Genomic DNA, 19,289 nt, shown 5'->3' with positions numbered 1-19,289 from the left:
AATAAAAAAAACATATATATTACTCCTGGTCTGTGTACCCACCAGCTGGGGTTTTAGTTTTATTTGTTTTTGAAATGTTATTAAAACAAAAAAAAGATATATATATATATATATATATATATATATATATATATATATATATATATATATATATTACTACTGGTCTGTGTACCCAGCAGCTGAGGTTTTAGTTTTATTTGTTTTTGAAATGTTATTAAAACAAAAAAAAGAAATATATTACTACTGGTCTGTGTACCCAGCAGTTGAGGTTTTAGTTTTATTTGTTTTTGAAATGTTATTAAAACTATATATATATATATATATATATATATATATATATATTACTGCTAGTCTATGTACCAAGTAGCTGGGGTTTTAGTTTTTTTTTTTTTGAAATGTTATTAAAACTCAAAAAAGAAATATATATATATATATATATATATATATATATATATATATATATATATATATATATATATATATATATATATATATATTACTGCTGGTCTGTGTACCCAACAGTTGGGGTTTTAGTTTAATTAATTATTAATTATTAATAATATATATTTATTAATGAAGATTAATATATATATTAATTAATATTTAATTTTGGTGTCAGTATTAATGGGAAAGTATCTTTTTGGGAAAAAGATAGAATATTATTTTGATCGGAAAATTGTTGAAGTAAAATATATTTATTAATTGATAATTTTTAAATAATATTTTATCCAGGAACATATAATAGAGAAATTGAAAAGTAAAAATAAAATGAATGAGATATTTATCATTGGATATTTTGAAAACATAGCTCATTTAGAAAACTTTGATCAATATTTAAATGTTTAAATCAACATGAGAAAAGATTGTATTTTTCGGTTATTGCTTGTGCAAGATTTAATTTTTTCTTTCGCTTTTGTTTAAAGTAGTGGCAAGTTCCTTGATATGTTTGTTTGGACCCTGTTGTCTGGTTGTTTTGTTTCATAATTGGTCAAGTCCCCAGGTTAGAGTACCGCCAGCCAAGAGACCTTGGTAGTTCTTTTAATATGCTTAGTTGGATCCGTTTCTATGTAGGGATCTTTTAGGATTTATGGACCAAAGTGGTCGTTTGTATATTGTTGTACTCACCTAAAAAGGCAAGAATGTAAATGACGTGAATCCTATGTAACTATAACTTAATTAATTACCAGAGGGGTCTTGCAGTTGAGCAAACTCGAAGATGTAGCCCTCTAGGGGTGAACTCCAAGATCATTTCTGTGTTATGTGATGTTTTTGTCTCACATGTTTCATGGATAGTACTAGCATGTATGGATGATAATTGGATAAAATATATAAGTGGGTTAGATGAGAATTGTCGTAATGCATGTATGTAGTCGTCTTTTAAATGCAATAAATGGATCATGAAGGAATGTAATCAATTTCAGTTAATGATGATATAATTAAGTATGCATGAAAGAACTCATTAGTTATGATGAAATTATAGTACATTTTGGAACAAGATGCATGGCATGTGTTAATGTAAACTTGAACGCAACGAATGGTTTAAAAGTTATTGGATGAACTCATCATATCACCTAAATTGTAATTTTAATGGATGAACTTCATGTTGTTATCTACATTTTAATCTTAATAAATGAACTTCATCATAATAGCTATAATTGAACTAAAATGGGTGAACTCATTTAGTTATTTATATTTTAATCTTAATAAATAATCTTCATCATGTTTAACTTATTTTAACTATAATGGGTGAACTCATTTAGCTATCTATATTTTAACCCTAATGGATGAACTTCATTATGTTATTTACATTTTATCCTTAATAAATGATCTTCATCTTATTAACTATATTTTAACTATAATGGATGAACTCATTTGGTTATTTACATTTTAACATTAATAAATGAACTTCATCTTATTAGCTATATTTTAACTAAATTGGATGAACTCATCAAGATAACTATATTTTAACCTTAATGGATGAATTCATATGTTATCTATGCTTTAACTTCAAAGGGGTAGATATCCTCATGTTAGCCTCATCTTCAACCATAATAGATGAATGCTTCCTAATTTCTATAATGTTGATTCACTGAACAAATTATACCCAAGTTTCAAGTAATAACATGTAATTAAGATATCTTGCCTAATTGGATCAAATGTCATGAGTTGAGTTAGGAGTTAAGTTACGTAATCACGTTGAGAAACTCCTTAGGTTTGTTTAGTCTTTCGCTGTGTTATCTAAGCGTTAGATAACTCCAATGTATCTTAATGTTATGTCTTATTATAAAAAAAATTAAAAAAAAATTTACACTCCATTGGAGTGTTTTAGCTTTATCCCTTCGGAGTTTCCTGGCGGGGCATTACAATTTAGTATCAGAACCCATGTTGCAACATTGGGATCTCTGGTTTTGCTTGTGCCTTTAGTTGTTGTGTGGTGTATCGACCTTATGTTGTATTCTTGTCCTCCTTGTTGTAAGAGTGTGATTTAGCAGACCTTAACTTGTGTGTAACATGTGTGTTCACACCTTGTCCTCACCTTCTTGATGTGGGTGTGTTGGAGTGATTGTATGTGCTTTGTCTGCTTATGGAGGTCTTGGTCTACGATTTCTCTTATTTTGAAGGAGAGTCGTATGTACCTTCCTTTTGATTCGTTGTACTCTTTTGACTGGACCATTTGGGTTGGTTAGTGTTGTCTTGGATCTAAAAGTATGAAATGTGCTTATTTAAGGTTGTGATCTAGCGTAGTGTTGTTCGCTTGAAGGACTAGTGTGGTAGATATTGAATGCCTATTATGTAGTAAATTGAATAATTATCACTCTTCCTCCTGTCTCTCTCTCTAGAAAGTAAAACAATTTTGATATGTGTAATTATCTTTTATTTGAGTTTTCTTTTTGCAAGAGAAGGTTGTGACTTCTTGAGCCCTTGTGTGAGCCTTATAACACTTATGTGTATTTAGATTATAAAAGGCTTTGGGTTTGGAAGTTAATATTGGTTATTGAGAAAAATTGTATGTTTACAGTAAAGAATTCTCCATGTGTCTCGTAGGAGTAACATAATTAAATTGTATTTTAAGTAATGTGCATTAATATGAGAATAGTTGATTTTGTGAAACTGCTTTAGTTGTAAAAGGAAGTATCAAAAGGGAACATGTTATAGTAACTTTGAGAGTTTCTTAAGATGTTCCACGAAAGATTGGTTATGTGCTTCTTCACCCAGTTTGATTGAGGACCTAGTTTTAGCAATGCTCCTTTGAACTTGCCTTTGGATATAGATAATTGCCTTATTATGTTTAGAAAGTGCTAATGAAAAGCTTGTTTGATGTGTATCCATTAATATGTGTTATTTAGTTGATGGCTCCTCATTTACCTTCTTGTTGTATTTTGATTTTCAATGTTAGGTTGCAGATTTTGATGTATTATCGTATTGAATTAAGAACAGTGAGTGTTCTCAAGAGATCTTGTATCACCGAAAGATTGTCGATCTCGATTTCTTGTTCGAAAAACTAGAACATTCTATTACAACCATAATAATTGGAAATGTCATGTTAGGTTGTTTTGGCATCCTCTTAAAAAGATAGCCAAATGAAACCCGTGCAACTAAAATGATAGAATTATATCTAAGCATATAGGGTGACCTTGTTGATCTGATGTATTCGTAGGAAATAGTTTAATTTTCAAACTCTCTTTCCCCTTCTCCTTGCCTAGGATCATAAGATTTTTTTTAGAAATGCTACTAAGAATGCAGTGATTTAAGAAGAATTTTTATAACGCATGTGAAATTGTATGTTTGCTTTTGGCTTCTAATTGAAAGAGGAAAGTTTTCGCTTTGGAAAAGAAAATTGCATAGTTAGTAATGTGAATGCAAATGCTTAGTGGAATTTGAGAAAGATGTCGGAATGACATTATTTCCTTGTGTAAAGTTGAATTGTTAAGAATTTCAGTACGTGTAACTAGAGTAAACTTTATTTAGTGATTCATGTTAAAAGCATAGGTAAAACCCTTCTTGAGTAGATGTGTGCCCATGGGATGGTGAAGTAATCAACCATGGAGTATATGTTTGCTTATGAGTATGGGAAACCATACTATTTATGTGATGTTGCTTATTTGTTCCCTTACTGAGTGTCAACCCACGGGTTGTTGATAAGTCAATATGTGAAGGGGTAGTAGTAGACGTCACCATTCCTTGAAAAGTATGGAACGACGTACGAGTGATGTCGACGCGAAGCGAATTTAGCTTCCCCATTCCGAGAAAAAAATATAGTTTTGTGATGAAACTGTATTATAGGTGTACTCAATACTTCCCCTTGTGATGAACCCATGTATAAGGTTCATGTGTGCCAGCCTAATTCCTATCCTTTATTTTGAGCATATAGATGACAGTTCTTGAGCATAATGATGGATTTTATTGGAGAATCTTTTGCCTTGTCTTCATGAGAGGCATGTTATTTTCACATGAGCTACCAATTGACTAGTGTTGGTAGACTTGTGGGTAGACCTTAGCCATTTATACCTCTGGCTTACGGCGAGTATCCTAAGAGGAACGTCGCTATGCGGGGTGTGACCTGCACGTGCCCTTTTCCATGAGGTACACTGCCATGCAGGATATGTCCATTGCGTGCCCTTTCTGCTTGGAGCATTGCCATGCCATGCTGAGACACGATGCAGGATGTAGTAGACATCGCCATGCGGCCTACCGATAGGTTTAGGGTAGAGCCATGCCGCATGATGACATGATGCAGGGTGATGTCGAGGTGCACACTGCCATGCCATGTGGATGTGTGACTAGGCCACTCCACATGATGAGCTACTGCGATAGCTAGACGATTGTTCCTTCCTTCCTTGTTGGTGGCTAGATGCTAGTCACATAGTGATGTTATGTGCACTTATGATATTTTTTATTTATTTCCCTGTGGGCCAACAATTTATTTTATTTTGACCTTGAAGGTTTAGCCATGATCTTGCGATCTTTTGCTTACTTGATTTGATATTGCAATTCCGGAATTATTTTCTTGCCTTAATATTGGAATTGACAATTATTATCTTTATTCTTCTATACTTTGGTGGCTAAACTGGTTTATCCTTGTTGTTTTCGTATGCTGGTCTTGTGTTGAAATGTGAATTCCTCTCCAAGAATGTAGGAGACGGTCTTGGTTGAGTGTATATGAGGAAGTAGACGTAGGGAACCTTGAGGATGGGGGTATGTGAGGCTATGAGACAACTAGGATCCACTACCTACCTATGAGTGGTGACCATCTCTTCGAGGCTAAACACCTTACGCAACAAGGGATGTTCATGAGGGTCTTGTATGGAAGGTAGCACCGTTATGGTGTACCCTAGCAGCATCAAGCCTTTGAGTGAGATGTTGGATATTTATGATCATGTTATTTGTTCTGAGATCAGGTATAGAGATGTTGATCATGCATGTTATCTTTGACCGAGCATTAGACATGCTCACATGTGGCCCTTTTGTGCTGTGCAATCCAGTTATGTGGATGGTTATTATGTGTAATCATGGATTGAAAGGTGTTAACTTGTCACTATGTTATGGGACATGGTCATTGGGAAAAGTTCTTATATGCCTGGAAAGTGTAAACAATTGAGTTATTTACATTTCTCCTATTTATTGAAATGTTAATTTGATTGTAGAAATTGATATTTGAAGCTAGTTCTATGCGATAAAGCTTTGTAAAAAAATGAATTGGTAAAAGAAATTGATCATGAGGGCATGTTTTCTTGCCATGTTTGGTAGAATGAGTAGGGTAATTGTGGTTTTTTTTTTTTGCTATAATTGGTGTAATGAAAGGAAGAAAATTCTTGTTTTTCTGCTATAATTGTGGATAGTTCATAGAATATTTTAAGAAGTGTATGGCTTTAGTTGTACTTTGCCAATGGATAATGACATTCGTAAAGGTTTTAGCAATAATGTTTCATTTAATTAAGGAAGGATTTATACGTGCAAATTTATAATTATTAAATGAGTTTCAGGGCTAATACGTGTGCATGATTTCCCTCTATCCTTATGACTTCCGGGAGTAAGTCGAAGCCTTGGGGGGGAGAAATGTAGTGCCCTACCCTAGTCAGCCTTGTACCACTGGTTTGACTTTGGTTGACTTTTCCTATGTGGCATTCTTGAATGGTTGAATTACCGTTATGTAATGTTGTAGATGGGATAATATGAATATTGTGCATACCTATTATTGTGCTTTCACATCGATTCTTGTGTAAGTTTAATTGTTTCCCTAATTCTTGTTATAAATCTCGAGCTAACGCCTTCATTGAATATGTATATATTTATGCTTGCATGACTCATGGTTGCAGGAGATTGCAAATACAATACCACCTACGTGCGAGGTTCGTCTCCATCGGGATTCACAGGGTTGAGTATACCTTTTTCATCCTTAGGATTTGGATTAGGTGGTCGTAAAACCCTCGTCTTGCCTTAGCCATGATCAAGTGAGCATTGTGTGTGGTTCGTCGGTTTCCTTTTCGTATGGGTTTGCATGTCGTGTGATTGGTGGGCTTTCTTGGTTTGTGTGCCTTGTGTGTGGTAAAATGGAGTACTTTATCCTAAGTATTTAATTTGATTTAATGTGTTCATTTACGCATTAGTAATTGAGAAATCAAAATAAATAAGTTTCTTTTAGGTGATTAATCATTAATTAAAAAGGATCGCTATATTTATGGTTGTAGCAAGTTTAAGTATTTAATTTAATTTAATTTAATGTGTTCATTTACGCATTAGTAATTGAGGAATTAAAATAAATAAGTTTCTTTTATGTGAATAATAATTAATTTAAAAAGATCGCTTTATTTATGTTTGTTGCGAGTTTAATTTAATGGTTAACTTTAAATAACAAATTTAATTAGTTTATGCATTTTAAAAAGGAAATATTTAAACTTATTTGAAATAGAAATTGTTGGCATTTCAATAAGGATATTGAGAAGGTTGTTGATGATTATGGATATAACTGATTAAGGATGTTTACTGTCTTAATATTATTATTTTGTCATTGATGTCAAGAAATTGATTTTCTAATTCAGTATGATGTTGCCATATCTTGAGAAGTATGATTTGATGAGTATAAAGATGTCGGTAAAAGACAGAAAGAATATGATGCATAAGGGGAGGAATAAGTTATTCAATGGGCAACTATTACCGAGTAAGACAATGATGAGATCATGATGTTTAGATTGTTTTGATATCATACATATGTTATTGATTGTAAGGTTAATACTATACTATGTTACCGAGCAAAGAACCTAGTTGGTAAACCCTAAAGAACCCAGTCGGTAAACCCTAAGGTTATCGCTATCGGTTAATGAAGGCGAAATGTCTACCGAGTGAAGTTTAGTATTTACTGAGTTGCAACCGAGTAATAACAAAATGAATTGAATGAATAAAATCATTATTTAATGAAGGAAGCTAATGAGCTGGCTATGATTAAATAATTGGTATGTCGTGAATGAAGTTTGTTAAAGAATCTATGGCAAAGGAAAATTGACAAGAAGATCTACAGCTCAGATTGAACCGCAATACCCTATCACAAGTTCCTAGGTGGGGTAAAACATTTTTAGATCGAAGGATACATTGAACCTGGTCAAAGTTTGAAGATCTGATGACTATGATTGATCATGGGAAATGTGATTAAGGAGATTAAGCAGTTAGCTATTGTTTATAAATAAGGAACTATTGATAAATAATGCATGCGGGAAAGTGTATGCACAGGGATGCTACATAGTGATTACCGAGCACAGAAGCTTGAAGACCTGTTTTGAATAATAGAGTATAGAGCCTAGTAGATGGACAAGATTAGTTCTATGTCTATATTGTATTGAGTAAATAAGAATTTGCTTTAGCATTTTAGATGTGAAGTTGCAGATAGATTTTTATTATTGTTATTTTGTAAAGTGACAGAAAATCTCTTAACCGAGTGGACTTAACAGTCTTATTTGTAAAACCCTCTAGCAAGGTGACATTCTGATTGAGTGTTTGAAATCCTTTAACAAGGTCACTTCTAACAAGGTGAAGATCCTAATAGATCTGAGGGAAATCCCTTAACCGGGTCACATCTAGAAATGTGTTTGTAATCTTTAACAGGATTTGCTTTTAACCGATCATACTCTAGAAGAGTATATTTCTTAGTGGGTCTGAAATCCCATAGTGGTTTTTCCCTATTTGGGTTTCCCTGTTGAATCTGATGTTTTTATGGAAGATTAAGTTTGTATGATTCACCCCCCCCCCTCATCTTATTAGTTTGGCATCTGTACTTAACATTAAGTATCAGAATTATCAATTGGTATCAGAGCTTTGGACTCTGGAAGAAAAAGTTTAAAGGTACTTGATGCAAAGATCCAAAGATGTATAAGAGGGATGCACCGAAGTTGAACAAGTCAAGTTTCTCTACATGGCAGAAAAGGATGAAGCTGCACCTATCAGGAGTTAGAGAATATGTTGTATATTATATGGAGAATGATTTCATCACACCAAGCACCTATCCATTGACAATGGAAGAGATAAAGGCTAAGCAAGAACATATCCAAGCAATGACTGAAATAACATCTGCATTGACCAATTCAAAGTTTAATGATCTAGAAGCCTGCAATGATGCAAATGCAATGTGGGACAAGATCATATCTGTGTATGGAGGTGATGAACATGTTGAAAGAGCAAAAGTGGACAGTCTAAGAGGACAACTTGAATCTATGAGGATGAATGAAGGTGAGAACATAACCCAGTACAGTACAAGACTAAAGGAGATTGTCAATCAAATCAAAGGAGCAGGTGGAACTATTGAAGAAAAGGATATAACAAGTAAGTTGTTAAGAACCCTTCTACCAGCTTATGCAATCCGAGTCTCTGCAATCAATGAATTAAGGTCTGTACCCAATATGTCAGTTTTTTTAGATGCTACTATTGGTAAGCTACATGCATTTGAGTTAAGTAACTTTGATAACAGTGGGTCATCGGTAAATAAAGTTGAATCTGCATTTAGTTTTTTCATCTTGATGAATCTAATGATTACAATGAAAGAAAGTATAAGTACTCTGAAGGAGATCATAGTGGAGTAAGTGAAAGATTTCGCAAGAAAATGGAAGAAGTACACAAACTGTATGAGGAAATCAGAAAGCAAGAAGAGTTTGAAGCACTATTAGCCGGAAGGTTACCGAGAGGCAAAGGTAAGTATAAAGGAAAACTACCTTTGAAATATTTCAATTGTGATAAGATAGGACATATGGCTTCTAATTGTCCTGACAAAGATTATACTGAAAAGAGAGATTACCGAGATGATAGATAGAAAGATAATCATTACAGAGGACACTGAGACTTCAGAAGAAGAGATAGAAAGACATGCTTAATAGCCGATGAGGAATCCAATGATAATAAATTAGATGAAACTGATACAGAGGAAGTAGTTTATGTGGCTATCAAAGATGGATCAGATGAAGAAAGGTATGAAGAAAAATCCCTAATATCTCACATAAATACTAATGATTCTTGGATCATAGATAGTGGATGCTCACATCACATGACAGGTGATAAACACAAGTTTGTTATGTTCAAAGACTATGATGGAGGCTATGTAAGATTTGGTAATGATGCACCATATCTGGTAAAAGGTAAAGGATCCATAACACTTCTTGACAATGCAAAGTGCAATAATGTTTATTGGGTTGAAGGTTTGAAATACAATTTGTTGAGTGTAGCACAGCTAAACAATACAGGATACTGAATAGAATTTCAGAAAGGAATTGTCAAAGTTCATGACAAGCATGGAAAGTTAGCTGCCACCAGGACACAAACTAAAGGTAACACATTTCACCTTGACTCAACTCAGAATAAATGTCTGTATGCAAAGATAGATGATACCTGGTTATGGCATAAAAACTTTTGTCATGTAAATTTTGATAATCTAATCAAAATAAGCAAGAAGCACCGAGTAAGAGGTCTACCGAGTTTGGAAAAACCTGAGAATGCTATATGCCAAGGATGCCAGATGGGTAAAATGACAAGATCAAGCTTTACAAGTAAATCTTATACTTCCAAGGGAATTTTAGATCTTGTGCACACTGATCTTTGTGGTCCTATGAAAGTTCAAAGTTATTATGGTGATAAATATTTCATATTATTTGTGGATGATTATTCAAGGATGATGTCAGTTATGCTTTTAAAAGAAAAATCAGAAGCTTTTCAAATGTTTAAATAGTACAATGCAAGAGTTGAAAATGAAACAGGAAGACAACTAAAATGTCTTAGATCAGATAGAGGAGGAGAGTTCACATCAGATGAGTTCAACTTATTCTGCAATGATCATGGTATAAAAAGACAAGTCTTTGCACCGAGAACTTCACAACAAAATGGAATTGTTGAAAGAAGAAACAGATCTATTGTGGATTGTGCCAAAACCTTGATGATTGAAAAGAAAGTGCCACAAACATTTTGGAGAGAAGCAATAAGCACAGCAGTTTACACCCTGAACTGAGTACAACTGAAGAAAGGTACTTTGAAGACACCATATGAAATCTGGTATGACAAGAAACCTAATGTAAGTTATTTCAAAATCTTTGGAAGTAGATGCTATGTACACAAATATGATAGAAATGGCAAGTTTGATCAGAAAAGTGAAGAAGGAACATTTCTTGGTTATTCTTCTAGAAGTAAAGCATTTAAATGTCTGATCAAATCATCTAACAAAATAGTAGAAAGTGCAAATGTGAAAATTGATGAATTTGCAAAAAGAAATGATGAAGGAAACTCCAAAAAACTAGAAGATTATGATGAATTTGTCTATGTTCAACCGACAAGTCCTATCGAAAGAGTTACTGAAGAAAATGAAGAGAATATTCAGTTACCAAGTGATGAAGAAGATCATACAGAGCCTACCGAGCCTGTATTAGCCAAGTATGTCAGAAGACATCATGCATCAAGTCAGATTATAGGAGATAAGGATGATCCAGTGATGACAAGGAACAAACTGAGATAGAACACATGTCTGATATCTGAATTTGAACCAAGAATAGTGAAAGAGGCATTTAACAGTGAAGATTCGATAAATGCTATCATAGAAAAGATTGATCAAATCAAGAAGAATGACACATGGACACTGATCCAAAGACCGAAGGACAAAAATGTAATCGGTACAAAGTGGATTTTCAGAAACAAGCTAAATGAAAAAGGTGAGGTCATTCAAAATAAAGCAAGACTAGTTTGCAAAGGTTATGCTCAAGAAGAAGGAATTGGTTATGGTGAAACTTTTGCTCCTGTGGCTAGACTTGAAGAAGTAAGAACATTGTTGGCATATGCTGCTTTCAAAAATTTCAAGGTATATCAAATGGATGTCAAATCTGCATTTCTGAATGGTATATTAGAAGAAGAAGTTTTTATTGAACAACCTGAAGGATTTGTTGAAGACAAGAATAAAGATCAGGTATGTAAATTGAACAAATCTTTATATGGTCTGAAACAAGCACCTAGAGCATGGTATGAAAGATTACACTCTTATTTAATCAAGATTGGTTTTATAAGAACAAGTGAAAACAGTAACATGTACATGAAGAATGATGAAAATGGAATATTGATCTCAGTCATATTTGTTGATGATATTATATTTTGTGGAAATGACTCTTTATGCAAGAACTTTGGAAATGAAATGAGCAAAGAATTTGAGATGTCATTAATTGGTGAGATAAAGTATTTTATAGGTTTATAGATACTGCAAATGAAAAATGAGATTTTCATTACTTAATCCAAGTACATAAAGGAAATCTTGAAGAAATTTGGAATGGAGGATTCAAAACCAGTAAGTACTCCTATGACTACCAGCTGCAAATTATCAAAGAATGATGAATCTACATCTGTTGATGTGACACTTTACCGATCCATGATTGGAAAGTTGCAATATGTTGTTCACAGCAGGGCAGATATAGCACATGCAGTAGGTATAGTTGCAAGATTCTCTATAGATCCTAAGGAAACACACATGATAGCAATCAAGAGAATTTTTAGATACTTGAAAGGCACTGAGGATTATGGCTTAGTATATCAGAAAGGAAATGACTTTGATTTAAAAGTTTATACTGATGCTGATTGGGCAGGCAACATTGATGACAGGAAAAGCACAAGTGGAGGAACTTTCTTTTTAGGAGAAAGACTAGTGAGTTGGCTTAGCAAGAAACAAGGATGTGTTTCACAGTCAACAACAGAAGCTGAATACGTTGCTGCAGCATTGAATTGTACCAGCATAGCATGGATCAAACAACTATTGGAAGGTATAAATGAGAAAGTTACCGAGCCAGTAACTATATTCTGTGACAATACTAGTGCCATTAACATTTCAAAGAATCCTATTATACACTCTAAGACAAAGTACATCTCTATCAAATATCATTATCTTAGAGAAGAAGCTCAAGAGAAGAAAGTGGTGTTGGAGTATGTTAGCACAAAGGAACAAATAGCAGATATCTTCACCAAGCCAATACCAAGGGACACTTTTGAGTATCTCAGAAGTAAGTTAGGGGTCCTACCACTATCTTCTACTCACTGACCAAGTTCGGTGAAAGAATCAATTCGATGACTCTACAGAATATCTTTTAGGAGTTGATGCTGATTTACACACTTTAGGATGTTTTCTAAAGGTGTGTAGGAAACAATACAGGGAAGAGGAATTGAAGACAAAATGCTCTAACGGAGACTAAATTGACACATAACAGCAGGAATTCACTTCTCAGCGGAAGAAATTATGTTTTAGTTCTTTACTTTTTGGCATTGTTGTCAAAGGGGGAGAAGACTGAAGAAAAGGGGAGAAGATAGAAGAAGAGGAGAAGACTAATGTATGGGGGAGAGTTATGATGATAGGGGGAGAGCATTTCAGCATTTTAGAATCTCACACCAATTTGAATCAATTATGTCAAATCAATTGGTTTTGCCATCAATGCCAAAGGGGGAGATTGTCGGCATTTCAATAAGGATATTGAGAAGGTTGTTGATGATTATGGATATAACTGATTAAGGATGTTTACTGTCTTAATATTATTATTTTGTCATTGATGTCAAGAAATTGATTTTCTAATTTAGTATGATGTTGCCATATCTTGAGAAGTATGATTTGATGAGTATAAAGATGTCGGTAAAAGACACAAAAAGAATATGATGAATAAGGGGAGGAATAAGTTATTCAATGGGCAACTATTACCGATTTAGACAATGATAAGATCATGATGTTTAGATTGTTTTGATATCATACATATGTTATTGATTGTAAGGTTAATACTATACTATGTTACTGAGCAAAGAACCTAGTCGGTAAACCTTAAGGAACCCAGTCGGTAAACCCTAAGGTTATCGCTATCGGTTAATGAAGGCGGAATGTCTACCAGGTGAAGTTTAGTATTTACCAAGTTGCAACCAAGTAATAATAGAATGCATTGAATGAATAAAATCATTATTTAATGAAGGAAGCTGATGAGCTGGCTATGATTAAATAATTGGTATGTCGTGAATGAAGTTTGTTAAAGAATCTATGGCAAAGGAAAATCGGCAGGAAGATCTACAGCTCAGATTGAACCACAATACCCTAGCACAAGTTCCAAGAAATGTATGCAAGTTCCTAGGCAGGGTAAAATGTTTTCAGATCGAAGGATACATTGAACCTGGTCAAAGTTTGAAGATCTGATGGCTATGATTGATCATGGGAAATGTGATCAAGGAGATTAAGCGGTTAGCTATTGTTTATAAATAAGGAACTGTTGATAAAAAATGCATGCGAGCAAGTGTATGCATAGGGATGCTACATAGTGATTACCGAGCACAGAAGCTTGAAGACCTGTTTTGAATAACAGAGTATAGAGCCCAGCAGATGGACAAGATTAGTTCTATGTCTATATTGTATTGAGCAAATAAGAATCTACTTTAGCATTTTAGATGTGAAGTTGCAGATAGATTTTTATTACTGTTATTTTGTAAAGTGACAAAAAATCTCTTAACCGAGTGGACTTAACAGTCTTATTTGTAAAACCCTCTAGCAAGGTGACATTCTGATTGAGTGTTTGAAATCCTTTAACAAGGTCACTTCTAACAAGGTGAAGATCCTAACAGATCTGAGGGAAATCCCTTAACCGGGTCACATCTAGCAATGTGTTTGTAATCTTTAACAAGATTTGCTTTTAACTGAGCATACTCTAGAAGAGTATATTTCTTAGTGGGTCCAAAATCTCACAGTGGTTTTTCCCTATTTGGGTTTCCACGTTAAATCTGGTGTTATGAGTGTTATGATGTTTATATGCTTTTGAGTTTGCATGTTTAGCAGTTTTGGTTATATTATTGATGTATAGGTTACCGAGGTTGAATCTGATGTTTTTATGGAAGATTAAGTTTGTATGATTCACCCCCCCTCTCATCTTATTAGTTTGGCATATGTACTTAACATTAAGTATCAAAACTATCAATAAGTTATTCTCTTTTGCGTTTTGGAAAAGAAAGATTAATTTTACTTATTTAAGAAAATCAATTTTGATTAGAAAAGTAAGTTTTATTCATATATATTTTGATTTAGTGTGAAAGAGTGATTTTGGGAATTAATTTAATTAAAATATTTTATCCCCGTCAATATTGTGAAAAATAAATGTTAGCTTAGTTAATAATTAAATGAGAGAGAAGCTTTTTAATTTTTAATTAGAAAAGCAAGTTAGATTATTTGAATAATTGAAAAGAATGATTATTTTCATTTTTTATTTAAAAAGTGCTTAAATTCAAAATTAAAAAAATTAGGTCAAAATTTCATTCTTTTAACCTAGGTTGAAAAATATTTTGGGGGGTTGTTGATTTTCTTTTGGAAAAAAAAAAAAGAGATATTTTTTTTTTATGGAGAAAATTTGGGGATTTTGGGAAAGGAAGAATTTCCACAGCTGCAGGTTGGGCTCTTCGTCGGATCTTGCCAGGAATGCAAAGAGAGGTAGGATTCTTTATTTTGTTTCCTTTGTTGAAAGAAAAATAAATAAATAAATAAAAGAATGAAATAAAATTTCTGGTTGTTTTCCTTTGAAGAAATTTTTGGATTGAAATGGGGTTTGGGTTTTGAATCTATGTATTTTAGTTTCAAGTGTGGGAATTGGGTGGATTCATTGTTTGGGGATGTCACAACCCTCCTTTATCACTTTTGATTTGATATAATTCTATTATATAATTTTTGGTTGAGCTGTTGGAAATGATTGAATAAATAATATAAAAGAATAATAATAAGCACACACACACACACACTTGGAGAATATAATTCAAAAAGCTTTATTTATTTTTATTTTTATTCCCAATTATGGCACATGTTGTAGGAGGAATTAGAAGCTTCTAGAGGAATCTCCACCACCTTGCATGTAACTCCCCCACTAAGTTTTTAATCAATTTGCATGAGTCCAATATTGGAAAATAATCTCTTTTTTTAATTAAATTCTCTAAATAGTGGAATTGAGGGATTTTTCTTATAAAATTGTATGCAAGTTTTAAAGAAGGGAGTTGATTATGTTTTGAAGAGAATTTCCCAAGTTTTTAGTAGTAGGATCTTATTTGGTAGTCTCATTTTCATTGCAGGATTTTAAGTTGTTGTTTGAAAGATTTCTCTCAAGTTGCAAGGAAGGATCAAAAGGATAGCTAGAGGATTCAACATCAAGCTTCGATAAGCCAGGTTCTCTTCTTGTTATTTCACATTCACATATGAGAAATGGTATTATCCAAAATATGGTTTCTAAATCTTCCCTTATTGTAAATCTTTTCTTCTTATTTAGGAATAAATATTGATAAATTACTTTCATATAATGCATGTAAAAGATAGTTTTATTACTTATTTTGTTTTCCTTAAGAAATATGCACATGATCTTGCTTTTTGCTTTTCCAAAGATTTTAGATTTATCCAAAAACCATGTTTCCCTTATTTAAAAAATTCTTTTTTTTGAGATTAAAAACTCTTCCCTGTGTGATTTAAATCTTAATCTTTATTTCTTCCCTCAAATTCATTTCTCTGGCTCTTCAAATGGAAATTTGAAAGAAAATCTCATTCTTTAAATAAAATCTCTCTGTGAATATTAGTTGAATAAAATCTCCCTATGAATACTAGTTGTATAAAATCTCTCTGTGAATATTAGTAAATAAAATTCCTCTATGAATATTAGATGAATAAAATCTCTCTGTGAATATTAGCTGAATAAAATCTCTCTGTGAATATTAGCTGAATAAAATCTCTCTGTGAATATTAGTTGAAATTGAGGAATATATTTCCCTATGAATAATCCTCTGTGTTATTTGTCCCTGCAAATAAATCTTTATTCTCATTTGATTACATAATTATTTTTATATATGTATATCTGGTTATATATTTCTCTCTGTGAATATTAGTTGAAATTGAGGAATATATTTCCGTGTGAATAATCCTCTGTGTTATTCATCCCTGTGAATAAATCCTTATTCTCTTTTGTTTACATTAACATTTTTACTTCATATATATCTGGTTATATAAATCTCTCTGTGAATAGTTCCCTTTGTTATCTCCTCCCTGTGTATTAATTCTTATCTTAATTGTTTTACATTAACCTTTTTTTTTGTTACACATATATTTGTTTATATATTGCTCTCTTATGCTATCAAATAAACTAAGAAACTATATATATATATATATATATATCATACGCAAATATTTAAAAAAAAAACAAAACAAAACAAAAAACATTAACAAAAAAAATTGTATTAACGTGTAGCGTTATCGAGAAATAATATCACGGTGGCCAATGCATGGGGAGGCGGAGTAACCGCCAGGGGCAGTGGTACCCTCCACTACCCCTATGGTCACTGTCACGGCAGTAACCGCAGGGGGAGTGGAAGGGCCCACGACGTCCCCTCAACCCTGCGGGCCTGCACATGCAGGACCGCAAGGGTGATGGGACCTGTGGTCCCCACCCCCCCTATTTGCTATTAACAAAAAAAAAAACATCGCGTGGTTTTAGATTTTTTTATATATTTTAAATTTTTAAAATGGAATTTATTTTTAATTAAATTTTTAGTTTAATTGTTAATAATTGTTAAAATTAGTAAAATAAACTTAGGGAAAATTTATAAATAATTAGGATTATTGTATAATAGATTATTGTGAATGATTGGGATCTCTCAATCCATTGAGGATTCATTTGATTACTTGGGCGGTAATTTTAGGCTTGCTTAAAACAATTAAGTCTTATTATTATGATTGATCCAAAATCACCAAAAGTATAAACTAATTACCAGTAACTCTATAATTAATTATTCTCACGATAGAAGTAAACACTTCTTCATTTTGTATGTAAATGACACTAATTTTGCATTACTTATATATTAATTTGCATTCATTGATGAGCAAGTTACATTTCCATCATCTTCATGCAAGTTGCACGTAAGTTCATAATTGCCATTATCATACCAATACATGTATTAATTTGTTTAGTTGTAAAAGAATGGTATTTCTCTTTATCAAATGGTATTTGAATGCCATCAAAGTAATTAAACTTTGCAATGTCTAGTTATGTACATTCATTTCATGATTATATTTCAAGCATGATGTTTTCATAAGCTCTTAGTTAAGAAAAATAAACAAAGGAAGTTGGAAAACCAAAACCTAGCAGCGTTCGGTATATACAGTGCCTTTGGGTCATGCTTACGGGCAATGCCATCGTGTTGAAACACTGCACCTAACGCCTAATAAAGCTGCATCGATGACGTATGTGGCATCGTCCCTATAAATCGTTGGGGAGTAATAAGGAACACTTGGAAGTTAAAATCCAAGGGGAGGGTAATCCCTCTTGGATTGATAATCTAACAAGATAATCCTTAAATGATTTTACATCCATTGAGTTAAACCATAGTAAACCCCCTTTAGGGTTGGTTAAGTAAAATGGTTTTATGAAATTGATTTAATCTTGAAGAGATATTGGTGATTGACAATTTGGTCAAGGGTGACGCTTATGATAGGTGTTAGGATGTAGTTATTTTAGGCCACAAACAATAGGCCATCTTGAGCCTTTATTTAAGTGCTACCACCATGGGTAGCAACCGTAGAGAAACTGTCTGGGACATTGACCCTAGAAAGGGTTGCGTACCCACTAATCAGTTTACATCAAGCCATAGAGTAGAAAATAGAACTACATACTTTACGCCTTGATCCCATGCTAAAGCGGGTATGTAGGCAGTCTTGGGACGGAGTTGTCCCCAGTACTCAGGCGTTTGTGGGTGGGGTCTAGGCTTGGTAAGGAAGGATTGAGTAGAACCCTAATTTGAAAGATAAATAAAATGGAAAAAGTAATTCAATGCATACTCGGAAGGAATCTCGTATGGATTTGCTTGACTTCCCGAGGCTTTAAGCCAAATTCCAAGGCAGAATTTGAGCTTGTATTATGTTATTTAATTACTCCTAAGGACGGCGACCTCGGTGCACTTCTGTTAGAAGAGTGCAGTACTTAGTGAGTGGCTCAGGACCCGAATGGTCCTAATGAGTCTAAGTCTTTGGCCAGAGCACCTCCTATCTTGATTGGATAGATGCCTACCCCGTATGGGTAGATGCCTATCCCGTATTGGATAGATGAAATCTTATGTCCCGTATGGATAGATGCCTAACCCGTATGGTTAGATGCTCATCCCGGATAGATGAACGCCTAATCCAAATGGATGGATGCCCAGAGTATGTGATTGAATCAAACACAAATGATTAAATTGAAAAAAAAAAAAAAGAATGGTCAAATTTGTTGGGTTAAACATGGTGGGTTATTACAGGGGAGTGATCTCCATTATGCTCAAGATTTGTTTGTTGGGTTTAGTTTTTTTTAAGCAAGTATGTGTTTTGGAAAAACAATAATATTCTGGAAAAATCTTCAAAATGGTGTTTATTTTTGAAATTCTGGAAAATATTACAGAGTCTGTGAATGAAAGAAATTGGGGGTTTTAGTTTATTATTGTTTTAGTTTGCTTTTATTTTATTTGGGGCTTCCTGGTGTTTTCTATTACAGTATGCTTATGCTGGTCTTTTGCTATTCTGGAAAATATCCCTATTTTGTTCTTAGAAAATTTCTGAGTATTGAAATATATATATATATATAAACAAAAAAACATATACATTACTACTGGTCTGTGTACCCACCAGCCAGGGTTTTAGTTTTATTTTTTTTTGAAATGTTATTAAAACAAAAAAAAAGAAAAATAAAAATAAAAAAATATATATATATATATATATATACATTACTGTTGGTCTGTGTACCCAGTAGCTGAGGTTTTAGTTTTATTTGTTT

Source organism: Cryptomeria japonica, chromosome 6 (genome assembly GCF_030272615.1).
Source record: "Cryptomeria japonica chromosome 6, Sugi_1.0, whole genome shotgun sequence".
NCBI classification, from domain to species: domain Eukaryota; kingdom Viridiplantae; phylum Streptophyta; class Pinopsida; order Cupressales; family Cupressaceae; genus Cryptomeria; species Cryptomeria japonica.
Note: the sequence above shows the minus strand (reverse complement) of the source record.